This window comes from Miniopterus natalensis, chromosome 12, assembly GCF_054644295.1.
Source record: "Miniopterus natalensis isolate mMinNat1 chromosome 12, mMinNat1.hap1, whole genome shotgun sequence".
Classification (NCBI taxonomy): domain Eukaryota; kingdom Metazoa; phylum Chordata; class Mammalia; order Chiroptera; family Miniopteridae; genus Miniopterus; species Miniopterus natalensis.
In genome coordinates, this window is record NC_142092.1 from 31,154,553 (window position 1) to 31,181,790 (window position 27,238).

Here is a 27,238-nt window from a genome sequence, read left to right on the forward strand (position 1 = left end):
TTAATCTCTAAAGAAGGTCATGTTTATCTTGTAAAAAATCTACTTAAGGTTCACAAAGTTCTTAAGAAATGCTGGTAGAAGTAGCTGTTAACTTTATTTATAGGGAACATTTACTCCACCAACAAAAATTTCCTAATTTCACAAAAGTATTACATAAACATATATGGTAAGTGGTTTGAACTAATTCATCTGGTGTGCCATCTCTGAAAATCCATGAAAACTGGAATTTTAGAATTGAGATCATTCAAGTCTTTTAATTCTTGATTTGTAAATGTGTCCTTGCACCTCCACAACCCTTGAGTCTTAGAGAGTTTACATGACTTTCTCAACCTGACTGCAGTTAGTACCAAAATCTCTTAAATACTTTTAATGTTACCTTAGAAGAAAGTTATATAATTTCCACCACGTTTAAACTATTGCAATTCCGAAAGAAAAATAGGAAAAAAATATCTTTAATCATCTAGAGTTCATTTTAAGCCCTCAAAAGCAATTTCTTTGGTTTTTAGATTTACTTGGGGTTATAAAGAGGCAGAACTCATTTCTTTGAGAAGCAAATCAGCGTTACCTACTGTATAGTCATACTTAACTTATATTTAAAAATTTACCAAGGGTAACCTTAGTACCTATTATTTTCCTGTAGTGTTGAGTGAAAATATTAAGAACAAAGTTAATTAGGTAGGTAATACAATAATGAATGCTTCTATTAGTGATTTCTGAAGTTTGAGGGCAGATATCATTGACATATAATGCATATATAATGTGCATTATATTGTTTAATAATCATATACACACATGTAAATACTACCTAAAACAAGATCTAAATCAGCATTTTTTAATAGAACATCTGCAATAATAGAAATGTTGCATATTTCCACTGTCCAGCTTGGTAACCACTAGCCACATGTGGCTAACATGGCTCAAAAACTGATTTTAAATTTCATTTAATTGTAATTAACTTACACTTAGATTTTAATAGCCACTGCAGCTAGTGGCTACCAAGTTGGACAGTGCAGAACATTTCCATCACCCTTGATGGTTCCCTCATGTTCCTTTCCAGTAAATTTCACCTTACTGCCTCTGTCATCATAGGGAAACACTAAATAAAGATTAGATTTTCATGTTTTTTGACTTTACATAAATGAATTCATACTGTATGTACTTTTTGTGCCTGGCTTCTTTTGCTAAACATGCTGTTTTTGAAGTTCATGAATGATTTTGTGTGTATCATTAGTCAGTTTCTTCTTTAAAGAATATGTTTTTATTGATTTCAGAGAGAGGAAGGGAGACAGAAACATCCATCTGCTGCCTCCTGCATGCCTCCTACTAGGGATTGAGTCCACAACCTGGGCATGTGCCCCGACTGGGAACTGGAAATTGAACTGGTGATATCTTGGTGCATGGGACAATCAAAGCTCAACCAACTGAGCCACACTGGCTGAGCAGTCAGTTCTTTTTAATTGTTCAATAGTATTCCACGGTATGAATATATCGCAATTCTCATACTGATAGACATTTGAGGTGTTTCCAATTTTTGGTTTTAATGCTACAAATATTGTATTTGATGGGATTAATTGTATCGATTGAGAGGAAAAGCTGCATGTGTATATCAAGAGATATTTAATCTTGACAAAAGATGGTCAATTTATGATTCTGTTTTCTTTCTGTGCTGGGGTAAAAATATAATCCTAGGTTATAAGGTTGGGCATATTTCAGGATTGCTGAGTAAACCGTTAGTTTGTGTTATTTAAAGAAAACACATTTAGAAGAACAAATTTACCAGGAAGAAAATCACAATGCTTCCAAAATCAAAATATACTTTGAGTGAGGATGGGTTAAGTTGGGGGTGCTCCAGATTGGGAAATTATAGTTTTGAGTTACCTTGGCATCAATCACTCCCTTATTATTAGTGGTATATATATATATCCACAGAATTTCAGATCTAGTAAAGGTAATTAGTAATCCAGTAGTGTAATTCCCCAGTGCTCTGTATATCATAAGTAGTCAACAAATACTGGCTGAAATTACTCCATTTATTTCATATGAGAATTAAGACTCTAGGTGTCTTTCAGTTGAAGAAAACTGGATATCACAATCAAGTGGAAAAATTTTAAACAGGTGTGATTTCTGCTTTATAAAAGGGTTCACCACAAATTCAATGGTATGCTGCCACAAACTAATACATTTTTCAAAACTCTCATACATAAAAGTTTTCCAAAGTACTGTAAACCTATCACATATCAATATTTTATCATTTCCTATACAGCTTTTCCTTCAACAAGCATTAATGTTATTAGTTCTTGAATATGCAGATATAAACAGGAGGAAATAACAATAGATAATATTGAAATACCCCTAAGAATGTACTGGAGTAATTTATGAAGTGTATAATCCATACATAAAAAATCAGAGCTTTGTATTTTTCAAGTGGTTCAGATACAAATGTGTTAATTGATGTCTCTACCAAGCACTCCAAACTAAGCACAAAACAATCCAAGGACACATTTAAAAATATATATATATCTTTATTGATTTCAGAGAGAGGGAGAGGGAGAGAGAGAAATATCAATGATGAGTCATTGATCCACCGCCTCCTGCACGCCCCCTGCTGGGGATCAAGCCCATAACCCAGGCCTGTGCCCTTACCCGGAATCTAACTGCGATCTCCTGGATCCTAGGTCCACGCTCAACTGCTGAGCCATGCCTGCTGGTCTACAACATTTTTAAATTCCTAGGTATTGACTTTGAGCATTTTGTAGACAGGAACTATATTCGGCCCATTTTAGGCACTCAGCAAATACTTATTGCATTGACAGTTTATTGAATTTGTCAAGGAGTGTAAGATATATTTTGGTTAGGTACCTTTTCTTATTGAGCCCAGTGTGTAATGTACTGAAACAGGTACTAAATGTTAGACACTGTTGGTTTTTTCCTGTGACTTCTTAACAAATAATAGATTTCTGAAATATTTGTACAACATATGTAAAGATGCAACTATACAGCTTAAAAATTACCAGAAAGGAAATCCTATCAGAACTGACTATAGGCAAAGGGATTTCTAGGTTCTTTCATAACCAGTTATAGCACAGAACAATACAGGCATATATAACCCACCATGTTCCTGAACCTACAGCTTGAATTTGCAGGGTGGTTATTTGACTCACTATGGTAGTAACTGAAAATTTCGTATTATAGTAAACTTACTCTGGTTAGAAGTCATATAATCAATTATCCTAAAGCGGGGCAATATTCTAAATCCTAACTTTTAAAGAACTCACTTTAGGAAATTCATCTATTCCTAACTCAATAGGCCAAATCAGGAAGTAGGTTAAAAAAAAAAGTCTCTAAGCTGCTTAAAACTGATGTTACAATGTCCTTGCACGAAAGTCACACACTTTTTCTAAAGGAGATTTCCTCAAAGTACCTATTTATACTCTTGAGACAGTTCTGCTCAAGCTTCATTATGTGGTTTTCTTGCCTGCAGATTAAAAGCAGTAAATTAAAAGGGTGGAGAGGATAATAGAAGTATGTTCCCTGACAGCAGTTCAAGAAGCAACAGCTGACAGTGAGGGAAGGGACAGGCAAACTGCAACAGACAATAGACTAAAAAAGCAAAGCTATTCAGAGCTGTGTAGTGTGAGCAAACAGCTCCACACACCAGCACAGGAATAGAGGGCTCTATCTGTAAATGTAATAAAGTGAATATTCATAATGACTACCAGCTCCCTTACAGCTGGGATGCATACCTTATCTCCCACGTGCGTGTCGAATTACGATTCTAAATCTGAACAGTTTATCTGCTGCTGGTCACTGCATTGTCATCTGTCTCAGGCTCCAAGGGCCGACTGCCGTGGTGGGTCATGCAACCTTTAAGCGTTAGCTTCGTGCTTGTCCCTGTTCCCTGTTCCACTGTAATACACTATTATTAGGGCCTCTAGAACTCCTTACGAGATTACCAAAGGCAACAACATAACTTTCTTAAATAGATTGTTTAAATAGTTGGTTCCAAAATACCCTTAGCCAATATTCCACCACACAGGGCCGTAAATGAAAGCCACAGACTTTTAAAAGACGTTGTGCCCGTTTTTCCCTAAAATGGTATTATGTACCTAATCGTGGTGTTTTGAGGATTAAATGAGATAATGTACCTAAACACTAAGCCCAATGTCTGGGGCAGGATAAGACCTCAGTAGCGGTCGCTATTATTATTCTAGCACCGTGAATTTATGTCGGCCCAAATCCCTTATTTGGCAGGTGCAAAAAATTAAGCCTCGAGTAAAACCGACGTCCTAAGGCTCTACTGCTCACGTTATTGTCCGGGATAAGCAGCTTAGCTGCGGGTGCTGGAGGTCCGGTCCCGGCGGGGTCCCGGCGGGGTCCTGGCGCGCGCCCGCGGGACCGGCCCGCAGAGGACCCGCAGGTGCGCCGGCGCCGCGAGGTGTCAGGGGCTGAGACCAAGGGCGGGTCGGGACAGCTGCTGGCGTGGCAACAACGTCCACCCCACACGGAAGCCATGCGTGTACCTCGAGGCAGCAGCATGTCGAGTAACCGGGTTGGGCTCACATCCCGGTTGGGTCAACTGCAGAGGGACGAGCGCTTTACTTAAGGGCTGAAGAACACGGGGATCTAGAAACTACCTGGGCGCTCCCTCAGGCAGGTGTAGGTTACCCCACCCTCAGCGCCTCTCCCGGAGGGGCTGCCAGGCCTCGACACACCTTCCGAGGAGGGCACTTGCTCCCCGCCTCTCCGCTCTGGAGGGCCGGCGCGCCCGCCCGCCACGCCGCGGCGGGACCGCGGAGACCCGCGCGCTGCCCGCACGCCCCCGGGCTCGCCGGCTCCAAGATGGCGGCGGGGCCGCTCGCTCGCGCCTCGCCGGCCGCGCTCCTCGGAGTCGCGGCCTCGGGAGGCGGCAGCGGGCCAGGGCGCGGAAAGGCGGGCGAAAGCGGCGCGGACCGTCCAGCGCAGCGGGCCCGGAGCCCTGAAGCGCCCAAGCGTGCTAAACACCAGGAGGCGAAAGCAACTAGGAGCTCCGCCGACACCGCCGAAGCCAAGGGGGGAAAAAAGGCGGGGGAAGGAATGGGGGGGGGAGAATAGCGGCGGCACATCCGGGACCCTCCGCCCGCTCCACCCCGGATATGACGTTCTGGGCGGGGGGTGCGCGGAGGCGGCCGCTCTTCAAAATAGGTTCTTCCCGGGGTGTTGCGGGTCCCCGCGGAAAGTGTCTGGAATTGCCCTCAACACCTTCGTCTCTTGGGTTACCCCTCAGCCTCTCGCCGCTCTGGGGCTTCTCTGCACAAAGCCGGCTGTTGGGACTTGCAGCTCTCGTTTCACACGACGTAGCCTTAGCGCGACGCCCCTAAACTCCCAGCCCTGCCTCGCCGGCGCGAGTAGTAGCGTACCAAGGGGAGGACCCCGGGGGGCCTCCGGCCCCTGCCAAGCCCGTGAGCCTTTCTGCCGAGCCCCGCCACGGAACGCTCGCTCGCCTCGCGCCCTCCCCCGAGGCCCGGATCTGGGGCTGTCATTCATCGCGCTGAGCCCGCCCCTTCCGGCGACTCGCGGGGCCCGCCTCCTCCCCTCTCCCCTCCCCTACCCCTCCCCGTGCGAGTGTCTCCCTCTCCCTTTCGCTCTCTCTCTCCCTCTCTCTCTCTTTTGTGAGTTATAGCAACCGTTGCCTTGTGAATCAAGCGCCATAGTCACCGTAGTCCTGGCGACTGTTACCCATCAACAACAACTACTCCTCTCCTCCTCCTCCTCCTCTTCCTCCTCCTCCTCCCCACCACCACCATCTCCATCACCCACCAACAACACCACAATAATCCACAGCCAAGGTGAATATTCTTCGGTCTCTACATGTGTGTGGGAGCGTGTGGATGCGTGTGAACGCGTGTGTCCGTGCGTGTGTGTGTGTGTGTCCGTGTGTGCGAGCCGAGCGTGGCTGTGCGGGGTCTCACTCCTGACACCGGGGACTGTGCGGCGGCGGCGCCGCAGCCGAGGGGCTCGGTCCCCGGGGCTTGTTTACAATGGACCGTGCGCGCCGCGGCTGGGTCGGGGGTGTGGGCGCCGCGCCGCCCGCCCGCCCGCCCGCCGGTCCGCCCGCCGGCCCGGCCCTCGCGGCCGCGCGTCAGGGATGGAGCGGGAGCTCGGGGGACTGCGCGCCGAGCGGGAGAGGGAGCCCCGGTTCCCCGTCGCGGATGGTGGAGCTCTCCCCTAGGTCTCGTCTGAGGAGGAGAGTCAGGTGAAGAGAGAAGGGGTTTCTTTTTTTCCTTTAATGTTCTTTTTCAAAGCTGCTTGTTTCCTGCTTCTTTCAAAACCGAAATAGACAACCGTGTGCAGGGGGGGACCCAGGAGCTGGTGTTTTGTTGTTGTTGTTGTTGTTGTTGTTTCACTTGTGGGGCCTTGTGAAGGGTTTTGTTATTTTTATCCTCGTACAACGGTGAACTTTTCCCTCCGTTTTTGCCCCTCGGTGCCCCGTGCTAAAGGGGCTGCTCTTCTTGTACCATCATCAGATGGACGGGTTTCTTTTTTTTCTTTTAAAACTGTGTTTTCTTTGTGCTGCCAACAGTCTTAATATCCATTCAGCACCCTTCCCTCCCCCCTCTCTCCCCCCGCACCCCTGCTCACACGGAAACCCGGGGCCTCTTCGCCGGACTCGCGGCTGCCCCGGGGACGAGATTTTTTAAAAAAGTGTCTCCTCTCTCTCTCTCCTCCTCGGGGTGTGTGTGTGCTTGTGATTTAAACCGGATGCCGGGCGCCCGTGATACTTGGGCCGGTAGTTGCTGACAGGGCTCCAGCCCTCCTGTGCGGCGGGGGCGGCGGCGCGGTTCCGTTTCCCGGGGACGGGCCCCCCCGCCGGGAGCGGGGCCGGCGCTCGCCGCGGTTCCCGGGCCGCTGCGGGCCGCGCGGGGAGCGGGCGTGAGGAAGCGTGTGAGAACGCAGGTTCCAGCGCTATTTGTGACAGTGATGATACTTTAAAGAGTTGTGTTTTTTTTTTCCCCCCTCTTCATCTTCTCTGTTCGTCTTTCTTTGAGAGTTGAAATTGAAGTCAAGTTGTTCATAAAGAATGTATGAAGCTTCTCAACTTGAAACGTGTGTATATTTCACTTCCTTTATGGTTGTTAAGATCTAGGCATGGGTGTACTTAGGATATTCTTTTTTTCTTTTTTTTTTTTGGCTTTCTTTGGACAGTGACTTAAAGCTGGTGAGGGGAGAACTTTCTCCTTTTTAAGTCTCTTTTTTTTTTTTTTTTAAAAAATCTGTTTTTCTCTGTAGATTTGAATACTTATCAGTCCTCAAGTAGTAGGGCTCTTGGTTGGAGGTAACCGTTTTCAGGTCCTGTGAATTTGTTCACTTTTCCAGCCAGACGTTTAATTAGTAGATTATCAGTAAAAAGTTTTGATAACGAATGTGCGCTAAAACAGATATCCTGTTTTATTTGCACGTAGTGAAGTCTTCAATTTGGAATTTTGAAATTCTTATTTAAATAGCCTTCTTTCTAACAGTAAACATATATTGATTTACCTGACAGAGCAGGCTGTGAATAATGTGACAGTATTAATTATTCCTGAGGCTGTCAGTGAGCAGGTTGGGTAATTGCAATGCTGTTAAGGCTTATACTTTGTAAAATAAGAGGTGTTTGTTTTTTTTAAACTTTTTCAATTCATTTCCTCATGATTACTGTTATAAATGAGAGGGATACTTTGTTCTGAAGTCTTTCTCAGAGCACTCAAATACCTTTATATTTATTCACACCCCCGTCCCCAATCTGGGTTCCATGCAAGTCTCTAATACTAACTTGTATTTTTTTTTCTGTTCAGATGAGTGTCAAATGCCTGAACACTTTTGGATGATGAAGCTCCTGAGTCCCATAAACTCTCTCTGAAGTTGATAGTTTTGCTGTCTTGAGACAGCATCAGACCTTATGCCATTTACTTAATAGGTTTTTAGCTGAGTAGATTATATGCTATAATGTTATGGTTTAATATTTTTATTTGCAGTGCCCAAGAACTTTTTTGAGGCATTTTACTTGTTACAATGATCTCAGATTCAATAATTTAGACTTTCATTCATCAGTTGATTTGAAAGCAGAACTTGAATTGAATAATATCTATTTTAAAAAACACATATGTGGTATAAAAGTTGCTGTTAGAGATGTGTTGGGCTTAAGATGCTTTGGGCTTAAGGATGTCATTATTATTAATGTGGATTGAGAAAATAATAACCAGAAATACTAGCAAGTGATAAAATTTTAAGGTTAACACAAGGGTAAATACTTGGCACTTTGTTTATTCTTTCTGTGATGTTTTTCCTAGGAGGCACTATGTTGTATATTGGTTTTCTTTTGTGTTCTCAGTTTTTAGACTAATAGAAATCTCTGAAAGTGAGTCACCACACTAACACTAAAAGTATTCGAAAGGATTCACTTATAGCTTGTTTTTAGTAGCTGAATATTTGTGATTTATTGTATGTTATAATGCCTATCTCAATCTTTTTAGATTTTTTGCCAATGAATTGCATTAACTAGTATAGGCATATTTTTGTAGTACATTTACATGTATAATATAGTAAACTAAAGCACATTCCTAAAATTCATCATTCCATAATTTTTTCATTATATGAGGTAGTTATGCCTAATTTCAAAAATAATATTTATTTTTCTAGTGGTCAAGTAGTCTTGTACTCAGGGACTCAAATAAAAGTTTTACAGTTTATAAGTTTCATGTACTTTAATCCTAAATTGAAAATATTTTTACCCTAAACAAAGTTAATATGGTAATTTTTTTACCATTAAACAATTAGTAACTAAAAATGAATGAGTCATAAATCAAGAGGGATTTAATGTATTATTTAAATGATACGTGTTACTTTTTGGTAACACATTTTATTATTCTTGAGAATGATTTTGTGTGTGCTTTCCTCTAATTTCCAACTGAAAAAACAGTAAGTAGGTGGAGTATGATTTTGCTTTTCAAATTTTATGAAGTATGTGAGTATATGTGTGTGTGTGTTTAAAAGGGTGGATATAGCTTCAGATGTGTGGGAAGAGGTAAAAAAAAAAACCAAAACTTTTCTGAACAGTCTAATAGGAATGTTACTTTGTTCTTGGTATTTTAGTGAGACTATGTTACAAGAAATGAGAATATCAAAGAAGTAAACTTTTAATAAGTAAACCTATAAATCATGAAGAGTCTGTTGATTTTTTGTTTTTGTTTTTTATTTTTATATTGAGCACTAGCCTAAAAATCTACTTTCAGTTACTTTAGAAATAATTTCCCTGATGTAACCATTTGCCTTCAACTCTTTGGTATAAATTTCCTCTGGCCATCAAAATCCAGATTTTAAATTCCTTTCTGTTCACAGGTGTATAGTGTTCCCATATTTTGGAAATCCAAGATTAAGTGGATTTGACTAAATCTAGCTTGTTAGGGACAGATGGCTGCTTTAAACAGGTGTCACCTTCATTTCTAGTGCATTGTGTTGAGACTTCCCGTTTCACAAAAGGACTGTCTAAAGCAGGTGGCATCTTTTGCCTTTGTCCTTAGTAAAATATACTTTTGGAGTTATTTTTCTAGGAAGAGTTTGTTTTTTAAGTAAAAGTTTTGAACTATTGGAGTTCAGATTTATAATTTAACAACTTTTATTTCTGAATAGTATTCTGTTTTCAAGCTGTATCAGTTGCAGATCCTTTCACAAAATGCTTAAAAATTCTTATATAGTAATGGGAAATTCCCTTTGAATCCAGAAAAAGTACTCAGGGGCACTTTATAAAATAAGTCAAATTTTCTGAAGCAAGAAGCCAAAGCAGATTTGAATAAAGTAAAATTTGATTAGCATGACTAGTTAACTTTTGCCATCCCATACATAAAGAATTTTTTATAGCATTATTTTAAATTGAACGATAAATGTTGGAAACCAGTGTTGTTTTTGTTGCTTCATTATTTTAAATATTTTCAAACTAAAACATTTTTGTCACCTGCTTTAGTTGTTACTATAAACTTTTTAGTGCTCTTTTTAAATGAAAATTGTTTTTAAGCATTAATGTTTAAAAATATGTACTGGATTGGAGTAAATAAAAGAGTATCAACTTATTGATTCCTAAGGTTCATTTTTACTCTCATTCTATCCTTTATTTTTTTTTTTTGGTGGGAATTTTATACACCTTGTAACAGATGCACCAGAGGGTGCTGTGCTGTCTGCAACATGAAGTTATTATCAGTAAGGATGTGATCTGATTGGAACTTTTATTTGAAGAAAAAATTTTTAATTATATGTGCATTCAAGCATACAATAGCCTTATTTCTATGGATTTTAAATTTAATATACTGTCTTAATTGGCAGTTTTATATAACAAAGCTTGTCTTTCTCTGTACTAAAATATGTTAGCACAACGTAAAACAGTATCAAGATTGATATCTTCCACATAGTCTGAATGTGAGCATTAGTCCCATAGGCATGTACATTGATCACCTTCTAATGCAGGTATTTCAGTCTCCATTTGAAAAATTCAGTTTCACGTGAGAATCATACTGTTTTGGCAGTGTGGCTTAGTACTCTGTAAATTTGGTATCATTGGCACAGAGCAATATTATTGTACATTTTTATATGACATGATTAGTGATTTGCTTTTTGTGGTATAATCTTTAAAAAAAACCTCCAAAGTACAAATGGCAATATTTATCAGGCTAATTAAATCAACAACAACAGTGATAATATGAAAAATTGTCTGGAGAATTCAGTCTCCACTTCATGCTGCTGAAGTAGTCTGGTTTGAATATTTAATTGGGCTTTATTATCTGAAAAATTTTAAATTCCCTGCCTTACTCTCTGCCATATACTTCCAAACTGGAAATGATCTACCGTGGTATTTGTTCATTGAGAGTTTTTTAGGAGAATTATGGAATCCAATATATTGGGCTCTGGTTGCATCATTGATTTTCCTTCCTTAGCAATATATATGCTAAAAGATATATAACTGAAACAGTGGTAGTCAGTATCTTCCTCAAGTAGCTTAGAAAATTATGGTTACATCATACAAACTTTTTTTCTCCAGATAATGGATTTATCTATACCTTTACCCACATTTAACTTCAGTCAGCAAAGTGTGATATTTTTATGAGGTGCCACTATCAGGAATAGTATTTCATGTGTTGGAATGCCACAGAGAATCCAAAACATTAATTGGGAATAACAGTATTTTTAAATAGTAGTCTCATTAAAATAATTCAGGTATTTGTCTTTTACAGTGTGGTCCTACTATCTACCATCTAGTTTATGCCACCAAGATTTTTAAAGTATATTCTATGACACGTTACAAAACTTTTATATTTGAAGTTTTATATCTCCTATCAAAGTACAAGATGTACTTAATGAAAACAAGTCAGTTAAAAATTGAAATATATTTAGAATATCAAGTAGGTATATATTTTGCTCTTTAATATGTCCTTTTTAAAATTGATTTTAGAGAGAGGGAAAAAGAGAGAAACATTGATTTGTTGTTTCACTTATTTATGAATTCATTGGTTGCTTCTTGTATGTGCCTTGACTGGAGATGAACCTGCACCCTTTGTCTATTGGGATGACACACTAACCAACTGAGCTACCAGGCCAGGGCCTATGTTTTGTTTTTTAAAAAGATCAAAGGAAGAGGTATATTGGTTAAGAATACAGGCTTTGGAGTCAGATTTCAATTAATCTTATTAGCAGTGGGACCTTGGACAAGTTATTTATTTTCACCTAGCCTCAGTTTTCTCACCTGAAAATAGGATCAGTCTTACGTGCTTTATAGTGTTCTGTGAAGATTAAAGGGTATAATTTATGTAATGTGCTTTGCTCACTATTTGACACAGAATACATGCTCAGTTTTTATTATTAGAGAATACTAGAAGATACCCATTTTAATCTTTTTGCCATCTAAGAATCCTTTTTATATGCTCTTGGCCATGTCCTCCCCAATGGGCCCTAAGTCTCAGAAGACTTTGCCCACTAATCTGCGCTCATTGAATAATTATCCCCCCCCCAACCCCCTTTAAAAATAAAGACACAAAGTTTTCAATCACAGGTTTGTGTTACATTTTGATAACCAGTCCTGTTATTTCACTGAATTAATAGGATACTAGCTCAAAGTAATATTTTAGTTTTATTGTGCAGCCTTATTTTAATGGATTTATTTTACTATATTTGGATAACTCTCCTGTTTCAGGGATCTTAGACTGAGAACTAATGATGCAGTACTTCATAAACTCTTACACTTCCCATTGTCTGTCCAATACATATTTTCCTTTTCATGTCTGTTGTACATGAATTTGTTTGAAAAATTTTGAGCCTTATTTATAAGCTTTATACAAAACAATCATTAATATAAAATAATGACAATAGTTGTATAAAGATGAGTTCATCAAGAAATTATAATTTTATAATACACTTTATAATTATTAAGGGTTGAAAATGTGTGAGGTCACCACTTGTATACCTGTAGCAATAGGTAATGTAGGAAGAATTTGCCAACCCTAACTTTGAGGTACAGTAACCTTGGAACATTATGCAGTATAACATAGAATATGAATTTGTACAGGAAAAATGTCAACTTTGGCTCCGTTCCTTTGGAATTTAAAGATGTTTAAAGAGATATTTTAAGTGGCTGCTATATATAAAGTTGCTATTTAGTAATTTATAATATATATATATTTTTCCACACAATTTGATTAAGAATGGACCTTTTTTTTTAGGGAACATAAAAGAGCCCTAATCTTTCTCAAACTGAAAATGTCATTTATACATTCCAATTGAAAATTTACTTGATTCAGTGTGTCAACTTTGCTGAAGTACTGTACATTGTATAGGCTTTTTGTCTGCCTCTCTCATCTTACCTGCTGCCCTCTTCCCCAGTCCTGCTTAGTGTTTATTAATTATAGGACTCCTTTCAGGCAGACTCTCAGCTCAGCCATCTCATCTGCTTCCTTTCTCCAATGAATTTGACACATTTTTAAAGGAATTTTTGGAAAAATGCTAGGAAATGTGACTTAGATGGGAAGGTTATAGATCATTCTTATCATTACAATAATTTTTTTTTTTTTTACAATTTCTGTACATCTGACTGCCCCCTTGAACAAATAACATGTTATTGATCCACCAATGATGTTAGAGCATGATTTTGCTTCAGAATGTTCCCTTTCTAGTCCTGGCTATGTTCTGGCCTCTAGGTTAAATCTCTCATCTAGTCCAAAAATACTGTGTTTGCACAATCACATATGCCTGCTTATTGCTGACTCTTACCTCCTGGATTCTTCCTTCTCACTACTTTTATTAGAAGCTGTAACACCCAGTCAGTACTGCTTGCTTTTGCTTTACAGTGCCTGGTCAGGAGGATCAGGTTCCTGGTGCGTCCTATTTAGGCAAAAATGGGTAAGGGCTAATAGGAGCTGAGGCCGGGAAAACTAAGAGTGAGGCAGCTGGCCTGAAAATAACAGAACATTTGTTGGTGAGAGGAAACATATATTGAGAGGTTATGTGGAAGGAGAGAGGAGAGAGAGTGACTAGGCTGAGAAGTAAAGGTCTTTAAAAGTCCCAGCCAGAGGCAGGCAAAGAGGGAAAAAAGGTTCTGTTCTGCTGCTCACTCTGTCACTAACTAAAACCTTAGGCTAGTTGCTTCAACCCTGTAGTTCTCAGTTTCTCCATCTGTAAAATGAAACAGCAGGGCTATGTGATCTCTAAAGCCCTTTCCAGCAGAATAGTCTATGATTCCAAGACTGGCACTGGGAAAAGGAAGCATGCCAGTAACACAGAGCCAGGAATTGGTGTTTCCTTAGTAGATGGACTCAAAGGCTAGCATTTTGCTTGCCTATTGTTTCTTCTGATAAGAAGAGCAGCGAAAGAAAACCCAGAGCCTGGGCCTAGTGCAATGGCCATACCTACAACACAGTCTCAGAAGGTTCCTCCATTTCAGTGGCCCCCTGGTAGGGGGCTGTGGCGAAGTGCCCTGATGTCCTCACCCACATGGGAATTAGCTGAGTCTGACAGCTTGAGCTCTTGACCAGCCAGCTCCTCTATGTCTGTGTGCCAGACAAGTGTCTGACAGTTGGGGCTCCTGCCTGTTGCTCACCAATGAGGTATTTAAAACAGGATATAATTTCTCAAGTATGTGGATAGACAATTTGACACGGGGGGGGGGGGATTTGTTAGCTCTCTCTCATCAGAAGCAATACAGATTAATTTAGGTTTCTGTTTATCTCATTTTTCAACATTTCTTCCCCAGTTATTAAAACCTTGACTTTTTCTTCCCTTCATGCTATTCAGATGGTTTTAGAAAAACTAAAGTCCTGTCAAGGAGTCTGGGCGAGTTCTTAGGTCCTTTGGATTACTTGGAGTCCCTGCTCTGGGAAACATTGCCATCATCCATACTAGTATTCTTTTATGTTTGTCATTGGTAATAGTTACTGCTTTTCTTTTTTACTGGATGTTACTAATACTTGGATAATCATTCTTTTTATTCAGGTTTGTTAACAGAAAAATTGTGTCTCTTGGTTAAGAATTGTGCATTTCTGTAAAATTTTCCATTAATGTTAATTTAGCAAGTAGACTTATCAAGATTTTGGAGCATTGCATACTATGAAAGAAAGCATTTTTGCATTAGTTAAAGATGTCTTATGTTCTGCTATATCCTCACCTCTTTTACCAGTCTCTAAAGGAGTATATGAAAGTTGAATAGATTATAATTGTTGCTTTAAAAATTATTTTTGAGTAATTATTTGTATTGATTAATTTAAGCATTGAAGAGTCTGAACTACAGATTCAAATGCTCAATAGATTCTATATATTTCAGTACAATAACTAGCATCCTTAAAAATGTATCTAGCCCTCTTCAGTGTCAATCAGCATAGTTTATCTTAATGTGCAAACCCATCTTAGAAACGCTTTGCTTTTTTCAGTTAAGTTTTTTCTTCCATGCCTTAGTTGGGGTGAAGGGTGAAGGAGGTTGCTGGAGAGAGACAGGAAGAAGCAGATACATTTAGAAATCATATCCTCTTTCTGTTGTTAAATACCAGTGCACTGCATATTCTGTATAATTCATTTTTTTTTAACTGTGACAGTTTTGGTGGGGGTAGGGCCGAGGTGGGACTAGGGGTGTGGGGAGAGGAGACAGAGGTGACTACGGTGATCAGAAACTTTTCCAGATTTCTTTCCTTTCCTGCTGTAGTGTTGAGCATAATACATACATTTTTGGGAGGATGGACATGTTTTACTTTGTATTTGTGATACTTTTCTCCTAAAGACTGACTGTATCTGTACATCTTACCATTAATACATTAGTGGATGTGCAATAGTATCCTTCTAAGGAGTCTATATTGTGGTTTAGTCATGCACAGCTTCAGAAATGTAGGAATAAAAGAAAGGAGTACTGAGGAAATCTAGTTTATGTGCCAGATAACAGAAATAATGCCTTAAATCCACCTGTTTATATTTTGCTTTGTGTAGATTATTTTGTGGATATATTTTTTCTTGCAAAAGAATCTACGTTTTTCCCCTGCTCCTATTTAGGCTGACATTTTAAAGAACCAAAGAGTATATAATCTGTCACCTTAGGCTTTCACTGATTGGCATCTGATTATATCTGATGACAGTCTTGGAGATAAGTTTTAATGAAGTGTCAGCGTAAGGGTCATTAATAAAAAACACACAGAAAGATACACAAGATACACTATTAATGACCTGAAAATCACCTTTACCATTTTAAATTTACAGTATGTATTTTGATGTGCCACAATGAAAACCTAACATGAAAATTTAATGTACAGACACCATATAAAATTAGATTCTTTATTTTACAATGTGATTATCTTATATGCTTTAAAGGACATTTTAAAACATTTTGTTTAAAAATCACTTTATATTTTTAGGGTGTACTTATATTAAGAAAAATGGAATTTAGCTTCAATATTATATTATATTGTGTGTGTGTGTGTGTGTAGACCTTTAGAAAATCATTTTAATGTACATTGTGCTTGGTGCCTTAGAACTTCTACCCATACCATTTTGCTCACTGTTTCTGTATGACACATATCTTGTAACAGTATTAGAAACCACTCCAATGATATTTTCTTGAGGCAAAGAAAATTAGGGGAAGTGTTTGACTTAAGTTCTTTGATTGATCTTTGTGTGATTTGGGGAACAACTTTTAATAGTGCCTCACATATGATAATTTTTATAGGCTACTTTTAGTTAATACTGAGGTTGAGTTATATCGCAGTTAAAGATAAAAGTTGTAATTTATTCTTATTATAGTGGATTAAGGTATTGTGTTGCTGGGTCAACATTTGATCTGTTGCTTTATTTTTAGAAGTCTGTCAAGTTTTGAAATTTAAAGCCTTTTAAATAATGTTGAATGAGTAGAGCTGTATAATAGATGTGGATTTATGTTTCCTCAAAGGTTTGAGAACCATATGTCTTAGAAATGGGGTGGGATTTTATCTTTGAAATTGGAGGGCAGTGTATTTTAATATTTTGTTTGGGTTAGACTTGATCATTTATTGATGCTGACAGAATTCAAGTGACCATGGACTGAAGGTGTTGATAAAAGTAATTTTTGAGAGGAGATCGTTGTAGTGATCCTGGTATTTCATTTGCTTCCGGTCCTGCTGCCCTTGGTAAACTATAAAGTAAATGCTTCTTTCTTGGATAACTTAAGCCTCTCTATTATATTGTGTTTTTGTTAATTTACATTGCTGTCTGGAATTTCCCAAGTCCTACAGCACAGTCTTATGTGATATATTATGTGTGAGCTTTGGAAGTTCCAGTTTACCTATTGGTTTACAAACCTTGGAAAGAATGCCAATAGGTGACACAACATGCCCAGAACAGCACCTTATTTAATCTGAAGGAATGGAGTAAGAGTAAGGGTAAACCTGGGCAGGATCATATAATTGGATAAACTAGAGTATGAACAATTATTAAGTATAATTTAGAGTAAAAGGTCATTTTAGGGGCTATATGTATAAGAAAAACAGTTTGTCTTATTGCATATCTAATAATGTTGTCACTACTACTGTTAATAACATTATTTCTAATATTTGATTCAAAACCATTCTGGCAGAGGCCTAACAGTTAATTGGATATATTAGTCTATAAGCTTGTAGTTTTACATCATTGTCTCTCAGCTTTTACTTTTGAATGAGGATTAAAAGATTTATATCAATGTGTATTTAGTGCCAATACTGTTTTGATTAATTTAGAAATCCTGAAATGACCCAAGATTTTTATTGAATTTTAAGGAGCATTTTGAAAAAAAGAGAGGAATGAGATATTAGATACAAAATTACATATTCCCAGCTATGTGGACCTTAGACGACTACAGAATTATAGAGATGATATTTGAGAATCAATAAAGATAAAAAAGGTTAGGAAAAGATATTGAAAATGTAGTTAGATGAAATTAGTGGAGTTTTGAAATAAAGATAAAAATAAGGTAGGGTGGATAAGCGAAAGTATGAATGGTGAACTAATTTGTTGAAAGAACAGTCTTTTTTTTTTTTTTTTTTTGGCCTTACTGTGATTTTAACTAATAGGGGAAGCTGAGGAATAGATTGTACTTAAGTTTAAGTTTCTCTGTGGGCACCATTTGTTTTTATATTTGTTGGAAATATAATAAATCTCTGGGACCTTTGACTATTGTATGGGGTTTCACTATTAATGTTGTATTTAGAAAAGTATTAAATTGAGATGTTACATCAGAGTTTTCTTGTGATTATTTTATTTTTACAAAGTTATACAATATAATACTAGTATACAAAATATATGTAATATATTCACTTGAGATATCTGATTAGCTTATCTGATATCTAGAGCAGTTTACATTTGGGAAGCCAATGTATGGTGGAAAACGGTGTACCATAAATGTTGGTAGTCTTAAAACTCTTATTTTGGAACTTTTATAACTTACACTGAAGTAGAGAGAATGGTATAATGAATCCCCATATGCTCATCACACAGATTTGACAATTAGTAGCTTCTATTCTTAAGCCTATATAATTTGAAATATTTGTTTATTGAAATAAACTTGAATCCTTTATCCTGTGTTGCTCTGAAAAAAGTTTAACCTAATTTTAAGAATAGACTCCATGTGGGCTTGAAACAATGCTTACATTATTTTTAAGACAAAATATTTAAGTGTGATTGGTCATTTTGTTTCTTCTCAGTACAGCATTTATTTAAATCAGGAAGTTTGTTCTCACTTGTTGGTAGAGTCTTTTGTTTAGTAATTCCAGGCTCTTCTACTTGAAATCTGACCTATCATTTAAAAAGGGAGCAAGCACAGGGACAGCAGCCCATGTTTGCACGGCACAGAAAAACAATTGTCTTGAGATATACCTCTCAGAGTTGAAATGGTGCTAATCTTTCGTACCTCATTCTTTTAATTTGCTTGTGGGTAGATTTAGGTGAACTGTTAAGAGCCGTTTTGTAAGTTGATAAGGGAAGAGAACCAACTGGAATATTCCCTTCAAAGTTAGCTACTCAGTTACTGTGACATTATAGAAGATCGTAAAGGAAGAGACATCCTTTGGTAAGAGTTCATGTAGTGATAACTTATAACATCATTCAGAGCAGCTTAATATTTTCTGATTCACCAACTTCAGGGAATGAAAGAGGGTCTTTTAGCTTTTTTATTTGACTGAAGTTAGATAGGTATGAAAGAAACCTATTTTCCCATGCTAGAGTCTATAGGAAAAAAATCCATTTGTTTTGGAAATTATTCTGTAATGAGCTGACTAATATGTGTAATAAGTAATGATTAATGTCACTTTAATAAACAATGCAAAATATAGATCTAAAGCTCTTTATTTAAAAGCTGATGCTTCCTTGTTGTTTGAATCTAATTAGATGATTTAGACCTGAAGAAGTAAATACATTACATTAAACAAGGCCTGCATTTTCAGTTATGTATCTTTAATTGTTAAACTTCTTTCAGATCCAAAAGTGTCCATAGAAATGTGTATGACTTAAAATATTTTGGAAGTCTTTAAAATATTTCTACTATAGGTTAACTAGCCAGGCAGAATAGTAAAGTGATATAAAATAACCAAAGTGATGCACTAATTAAATGATCTTATTCTATGACTAACCTGTGATTTCTTTTCTCAAAGGGTTATATTTAATTATTTATGCCATTAGGAAACATCTAACTTTAGTGATCCTGTATATTAGATTCTTATATATTTAAGGCTTCCAAAGCAGATAGAAGGTGTAATGTATACAGAAGAACACCAGTAAAAAGCTTAATCAGCCAAACAATGCTTGAACAAAGTATAAATGTAATCCTGCAAAACAAAGGATCATAGGATATACATGTTAATTTTAGTAATTATAGAATATTTTATTATGAATTTAAAAATATTATGAATTTAATGTAATACCAGTGTAAATATTGTTTGTAATTTTTTTTTCTGTGCTTTTTAGATACCTGTGTAGAGTCAAAGTGTTATTTGGCTTTTTATTATCTTACATTCAAGACAGCATCAATTAAAGCAGTGATTTTCAACCTTTTTCATCTCCTGGCACACATAAACTAATTACTAAAATTCTGCAGTACACACAAACTATATTATTTGCCGATCTGACAAAAAAATAGGTATAATTTTGATTCATTTACACCAGACAGCTATTGTGCTGGCTGTTGTCATTTTTTTATTTGACAGTCTAAGGAAAAAGAGGTCAGTGCCCCTAACTAACTGGTCGGTTATTGCATGTTTTAAAAATTCTTGCGGCAAACTGGTTGAAAATTGCTGAATTAAAGGAATGGTGATTTTATTCTAGTGTTTTAAATTTTTTTAAAAATTTGACTACCACTGCATTTATGTCATATGTATAATTTAAAAACAAGCCATTTCCAATATGAGAATAATAATATTGGTCTACTTATTCTATATTGGAGTAACTCCCTAATAGCAAACAGCTTAATGTTCTGATTTGGAACAACATCGAGTAAAGAAAAGCTTTATGTAAGAATTGACTTGTATTCTCGAACCTGACCTGTTCGCATAGCAGCTAAGCTTTTGGGTCTCCAACTGGAACTGCAAACCCTTATGATGAGTGTCAGGGGCTCAACTCCAGCCTTTCTCCCTGTTTCTACTTAACTATTCCACTGCCCATTTACTATGTCTGGCTCTGCACAGCCAACCAAAAGGGGCAGCCAGGGTGCCAGAGATTAAAGAGGTGAAAAAATCTGTCGCTAGACTTACACATGCTTCCCAATGGTACACATATGTAGGATTCCAGTAGAGACATAATTAGGATGTTTTATTTTAGAATCAGAGTTTTTACATTGGAAAAAGACTTTGGAAATTATCCAGTTCAACCCACCACCCTGCTCCTTACTGTTTTAACTATAAGAAAAATGGAGATTAAGTGACTTGCACAATGACATAGCATTTGTCATACATAGCTGGGTCTGTTGGACCCCAGACTCCTCACTTCTGTCCCAGTGTTCTCCTGTTACATCATAGTTAGTGCAAAACTTTTCTTAAAGGCAAACAACCCGAATGTGCTACCGTTAGTACTCAGAATACTTGTTTATTTATAAGTTTGAACTCATATTTTTTCTAGCAAAAGCAAATTAAAGTTTTATAATTCTGCATTCTGAATAGATTTAATTTTTATTATCTCCAACTATAATTTTGTTATACAAATCATTTACTTAATTGCTCTATTTTAGAATAACAGAAATAAAATTTTAAATATTTTCCCACATCATCAGTGGGTTGTATATTAAGGGGAAATACCATACTTGCTGGGTTTCTTTTTTAAAAAAGAAAAACGTTTTATTTTTATCACTATCATTTTATTTTCTCTTGTTGGGTATTAGTGATCTATGTCATAATAAATGTATTGGCGTAAATAATTCTCAGACCTGGCATGCACCTCTACTTTTTTGATGAGGGGAAGGTTGATTCTAACCATTCTAAAGATTGTTGTAAACTATTGAATTATTAATTTTAAACAATTGACACATTTGTTCCTGTAGGTCACTCTCTTGTGGAACAAAAGTAAAATACTGGCAGCTGATATCTGTGGTACAAGCTGAGACTTGCCCAGCTGGGCTTAAAGGTGTTGCAGCGCTCTTAGTAAGCAGGAATCAACAGAGTGAGAATGTGAAGGGATTGCCCTTTATTCCATAGCAACCAGAAGCAATACCAGCAGTCTTGCTATTATATGACTTCTTAATCTGAATTTTTGGAAGGATATGTTGTTTACTAAATAATAGTATGAGATGGTGGCAGAATAAGTAATTACCAGCACTCTGTGTGTGTGTGTGTGTGTGTGTGTGTGTGTGTGTGTGTGTTAGAATTGGAAGGAAATCTATGAGGTCAGGCTTAAACTTAGTTTTGTTACTGTGTTTTGTGATAAAAATGGACAATTTGAGCACTAACCCTGTTGATTATTTGAAATAATCCCTCTAAGAGGGACCAAGAAAATGACAACTGAACTTTGTAGCAGTAATGTGATGCTCTTAACCAGCCTCATTTATGGTACCAAAGGATGCATTTATATGAAACAGGAGTAGGTTTCCTATAGGGGAAAATCATTTGTCATTTGTTCTTAACAAGGTAAATCCCCATGGACAAACCTTTCTTGTAAAACCATTCCCTTTGGATTTATCTTTGTCTTCAATAAAAAAAGGAGATATGATAAACAAAAGTATGATGAAATATTAGTTAGTTCTTGCAATTTTGCCTAGAAGTTTCTCATTCTTTATATTTATGGTATTTTTTTAAATATCGATGAATGGAGTCATACAAAAAGAAGGTACTCTGAATGTTTACAAATAAGCCAAAGTTTTATGTTTTTTTGGATGAGAATCTTTCAGGATTCCTCATTGTCTACTCTTTAGAGTCATTTAAGAAATATTGACAGAGTGCCACAATAGTACCATTGTGCTGTGCTGTTAGGGAGCTTTTAGTCTACTGTACATTTTCAAATTTATATTTCACCATTTTGCTCTGTAACTTCTTTATTTTTTCTTTGGCCAGCCTGGTTTATGATGCCATTTAATTGGTTAAGAGCAGCAATTTTCAGCCTTTTTCATCTCATTGCACATATAAACTAATTTCTAAAATTCTGGCCAGGCTGGTGTGGCTCAGTTGGTTGAGCTCAACCCATGCATCAGGAAGTCACAAGTTTGATTCCGGGAGCACATGCCCGGGTTTTGGGCTTGATGCCCAGTAAGGGGGTGTGTGTAGGAGGCAGCAGATGGATATTTCTCTCTCATTGATGTTTCTGTCCCTCTCCCTCTCTCCCTCCCTCTCTCTGAAATCAATTAAAAAAAAAACATATACAATTCTGTGGCACAGCAAAAAATACGTTTTTTGCCAGTCTGACAAAAATACAGGTATAATTTTGATTTATTTACACCAGACAGCTATTGCACTTGCTGTTGCCATTTTTTAAATTTGACAATCTAAGGGAAAAGAGGTCAGTAGTGCCCCTGACTAGTCAGGTATTGCATGTTTTTAAAATTCTTGTGGCACACGGGTTGAAAACCGTTGGTTAAGAGCAATAACTTTGGAATGAACAGCTCTAGTTCTGCTACTGATTAGTAGTTTAACTTTAGGCAGATTACTTAAACTGTGAAATAGGGTTACTAAAATCTACCTTGAAAGATTGTTTCAAAGATGACATTAGATGACATAGGCAGACAGCACTGTGTCTGACATGTAAACGCTCAGTAGATGGCAATTGCTGTTACTGCCCTGTGGTCACTTGAATTCTGCCTTGTCGTTTCTTTTCTCTACAACTTGTTTCTCATCCTTCATTCTACTTAGAATGTGTTTCCCACACTTCTTTTTTGAAAAATTTTACTTACTGATTTTTAGAGAGAGAAACATCAGTTTGTTATTCCGCTTATTTATGCATTCATTGGTTGATTCTAGAGAGAGAGGAAGGAAGAGGGAAATAGAGAAACATCAATCCCTTGGCTGCCTCTTGCATGCCCCCTACTGGAGATCAAGCCCTCAACCCAGGCGTGTACCCTGACTCAGAATTGAACGGGCAACTTCTCAGTGAATGGACAATGCTCAACCAACTGAGCCACACCGGCCAGGGCTCATTGGTTGATTCTTGTATGTGCCCTGATCTGGGATTGTACCCTCAACCTTGGTGTATTGGGACGATGCTCTAACTAATGGAGCTACCTGGTTAGGGCTACACTTCTTGAATTCATCTTTCCTAAAGTTAGATACAGTGGTTCCTAACTTGAATAAGTTCACTTTTAATGAATTTTTTATTAACCCTGATACTGATTGGAAACTGTGATTTAGATTTTTGTTTGTAAATGTTTGATCTTTCTAAATTTTTTGTAAGCTTTCTGCTGACAGACGACTATATAGTAGCTTTTGGAACTCAGCACAAAACCCAGTGTCCTTTCCTAGTAGAAGTAATCCGTGAATAATTATGAAGCCTCAGATTGTTTATCTCTAATCAAATTATAGAAAACACACTTAACTATTTTATAATTTTTTCTAGTCCTGATTTTATACTGACCTTTAAAGCAATGCAGTTCTAATAGTCTAAATGCGTTTATTGACTTCCTTTTTAAAAAAAATGGATTTCATGGCATGAATTCATGGATTTTGGATATTTCTTTAAATATGGCATCATCCAGTAGACAGTAAATTTGGGCTAACCTTAATCAAGGTCTCATTTCCACTTATCTTTTCAAATGATTCTGTTACCTAACTCTATGTAGGAGAGAATTTCATATATATACAACATATACATCTAAAAGTCAATACACACACATATGTATGTATGTGTATGTGTGTGTGTGAAATTCTGTACTTGTCTGGGATTTTCTTAGTGTCTGTTAAGACTAATAGCTTCAGACATTGGGGAGTGTCTTTTAGGATCCATTATCTTCTCCCTATTTTCTGGATGTGGGAATTCCTATTGCTGCTTCATAGGGGAGAGACCTGGGGGGCATTATGAGGACTATGCTTTTGGGGGCGAACTATTTTGAATACCCCAAACCTCTTGAGTTTTACCTTTTGCTACCTAACTTCACTGTTCTGTTGGGATGTCAAAAGTACAGAATCGGGACTTAAGTTCCAAGCTTATACCAAGGCAACTGGTGGTATCAGAATGGAATTACTACAGTAGTCATACCTGTGGTTGCATTTGTGATATCCATTAAGGGTTGCACTGTAGAAAGGTAGGGTTGCCTGCTTTGATGTCACTACAGAGACTTTCTCCTGAGGAAACTTTTGTTTTATATGGATCTGCCTTTTATAAGTTTGTACAGCTCTATTTTTTAAAATTTATCTTTATTTTTGAAAGTATTGCAGATGTCCTCTTTTCCCCCCCATTGACCCCGCCCCCCCCAAGGCCTTCACCACACTATTTTCTGTATCCATGGGTTGTGCATATATGCAATATAAGTTCTTTAGTTAATCTCTTCCCACCCATCCACCCCTTCCCTCTGAGATTCAGACTGTCCAGCTCTATTTTTAATCAGCATATTTTTATTTTGTATCATCTCTTGAGATGATGAGTTTGGTGAATTTACTACCAGTTGTGAAGTCATCTTAATCTCTTTCCTGACTCAATTTCTAGAATCAGTTTAGGTGTACAAGCTCATTTTCACTTTTTATATTCATCCATTCATTTATTGAGCAAATATTGGCATATACGATATGGGCCAAGCAGTGAAATTCTATGGAGAATACATCAGTGAAGAAAACTGATCAGGTCTCTGTCCTTGAGAAGCTGGCATTCAAACAATTGAGGATGACAGAGAAGATAAATGAGTATTATAGTAGGTGGTTATAAATGATACAGAGAAAAAGAAAAAAAGAGGGGACTATCGAGGGTAGGTGATGAGGGTGGAGGAGGTTGCAATCTTCCCTAAAATGATTAGGAAGATTTTACTGAGGTCACATTTGAACAAAGGCTGACCAAGGTAAGTTTTGTATATTTCTTTGAATATGACTTTATATATTTAGAATATTGATGATGCCTTGGTTGATGCTAGCCTTCCTTCTATACTAAAGAGTCCTAATTATTTACGTCCTGCCTCTTTGCTGCCTTCTGTCATTCTTATATGCCTTTCCATGAATGTATAGGCTTTTCATTCATTTTGAAGTGTATTGAGGAAAAAAACAAACTGTGGTTTTCTATAAGGAAAAAAGCAGATTAAGAGACTCAAAAACTACTTTTAGGTTTTTAGGGCTTATTGAGATGGTAGAAAATGTTAGTTTTCAGTCCACCCTACTTGTTTCCAAGTTGGTGGCTGTGCTGAAACATCCGTAACTATCACTAAAAGATATACTAAGAAATTGGAAAGAAAACTATGTGAAATATTCAAAGTGAAAAATCACAATTAATATAGGCAAACTGAAATTAGAATTAGCTGACTGCTAGTTTGATTGGTTATACCCTCAGTTTGCTTATATGGCTAATTTAAACTAGAGAAAGTATCTGTATACAGTGGCTTCTATGATCAGAATGCTCTTCAGTGTTTTAGAAAATGTGAAACCAGAATGTCATTGTTTATACAGCATAGCTATCTGTCATTGTCTAGTCATCTGTAATCATGGACTTACGAATTGAATTTAAAATTTTATGTATGCAAAATGACATAAATGAGAGGTTATTTAGATAAGTAAAAGTTACTAATGGAGGAAAATTGTCTTGAATTCTGTTATTTTGACAAATAGATTGTCATGCTGATATTTTTAGAATGAGGTTTTCTGTGTACTAATGTCAAAATCATATTTTCTAATTTCAGCTCAGTGTCAAATATTAAGCATATGTGCCTGTCACCCATTATGAAATATACAGTTTGGCAGTGTTTTGAGACTATTGTACTATATTGGAATACTTCAAAAAATGGTACAAAATATATCACATAACATGTATGTTTTTAACATATGTAAGTTAAGGAAGTAGAAATTGCTGTGGAACCTTAAACAGAAAAAAACTACCTTTCTCTGTTTGAACTTGCATGGTTATGTATATGGTATTTAGTTCTGATCCTGGTTTCCATCATTAAAGCCTGGTTAAATGATTATACTTGCAGATGTGCCCAGGCATTTGTGTCTGAAGTGAGTTCGTTGTACCCACACTTTAACAACCTGTAGGCCAGACTTTATTGAACTTGTAACTGGTCTTTCTGCCATTTAAAAATATAAATAAATTAAAAATGACAAGTCTAATTTAGTATCACCACTTGTTCGTACCACCACTGTGTTTATGAAAAAATATAAGCTATAAAAAGCTTAGGAGAGCAAGTCTACTCTCTTATTTTTCCCCCTAACTTTTTTATTAAGAAAAAATTTAAATATAAAAATAGAACAGTATGATGAAATAGTGAAGTGAATTCCCATGTATCCATTACTCTAATAGTTAACAACTCATGGTTAATTTTATTTCAGCTATACCCCTTAACTCCCCACCTACTCCATTATTATTCCCCTCACTTTTTTACCTATGGAAAGAGCTCAAACAGCTGAGTCAGGCTAAGCACTCAGATGCCACTATTGCTCTCCTTTGCCATGTTTTGTCTTCTCCCCTGTGGAAGGAGGGATAGATGAGAAAAAAATCTTAAAAAGAATAAAGGTTAGTATCCAGACGAGTATCATTTAAGAATTTGAATTGTGAACTTTAATATTTCTAGTCTCAGATTTTGAGTTGTAATTAAATAGAATCTTCTAAATTAAGTACAGATTCCACAAACACAATTTGCTAAGTACTCTTTAAGAAAGTAACATTTATCTTTGTATTAATATGATTTATTTATTTTATGTTTTCTAAAGATTCTTATATGTATTTGCTTTCACAAAAAAGTGAAATATATATATATATCTTTGAGGTTTTTGGCATTTATAATGTGATACAACTGAAATTGTCCTTTGGGTTTACAGAAAATACTTGAAGATGCCTTTTTCAGTATCCTGTTACTCATTTTAAAAATCAATTGATCCAATACTTTTTTTCAAGTTTTTAAATGTATAAAAGTGAATAGTAGTACTTAAAAAGTAAAAATGGGTTTTAGGAAGGTTTAAAATATGTTTTGAACGGATACTACTCTCCTAATCAGGTGTTTGTATCACATTCCATGTGTAAAGTTTAATACTAAAAAAAAAAACCCCTCTTCCTTTGTACATTCAATATCCTTTTGACTGTGGCTAAACAAATTATAGAAATAATTTGAAAAGTATTTGGGGAAATATTCCTTCAGCAGAATGTGGAAATAATGTTATAT

The 27,238-nt window shown here is 37.0% G+C and overlaps 1 protein-coding gene and 1 long non-coding RNA gene across 2 annotated transcripts in view; both read left to right on the forward strand.

Moving 5' to 3' along the window:
- Positions 1-5,807: 5,807 nt before the first annotated feature.
- The window catches only part of RFX3 (regulatory factor X3), a 253,325-nt gene continuing 231,894 nt past the window's right edge, over positions 5,808-27,238 (forward strand). The window contains exon 1 of the mRNA XM_087822682.1: positions 5,808-5,825. The gene's annotated coding sequence lies outside the window, so the exon portion shown is untranslated. The remainder of the gene's footprint in view (positions 5,826-27,238) is intronic.
- Positions 6,917-8,708, forward strand: LOC148091814 (uncharacterized). The gene is made up of 2 exons (XR_015715405.1): positions 6,917-7,083; positions 7,812-8,708. It is a non-coding gene; the product is annotated as an uncharacterized LOC148091814 (long non-coding RNA).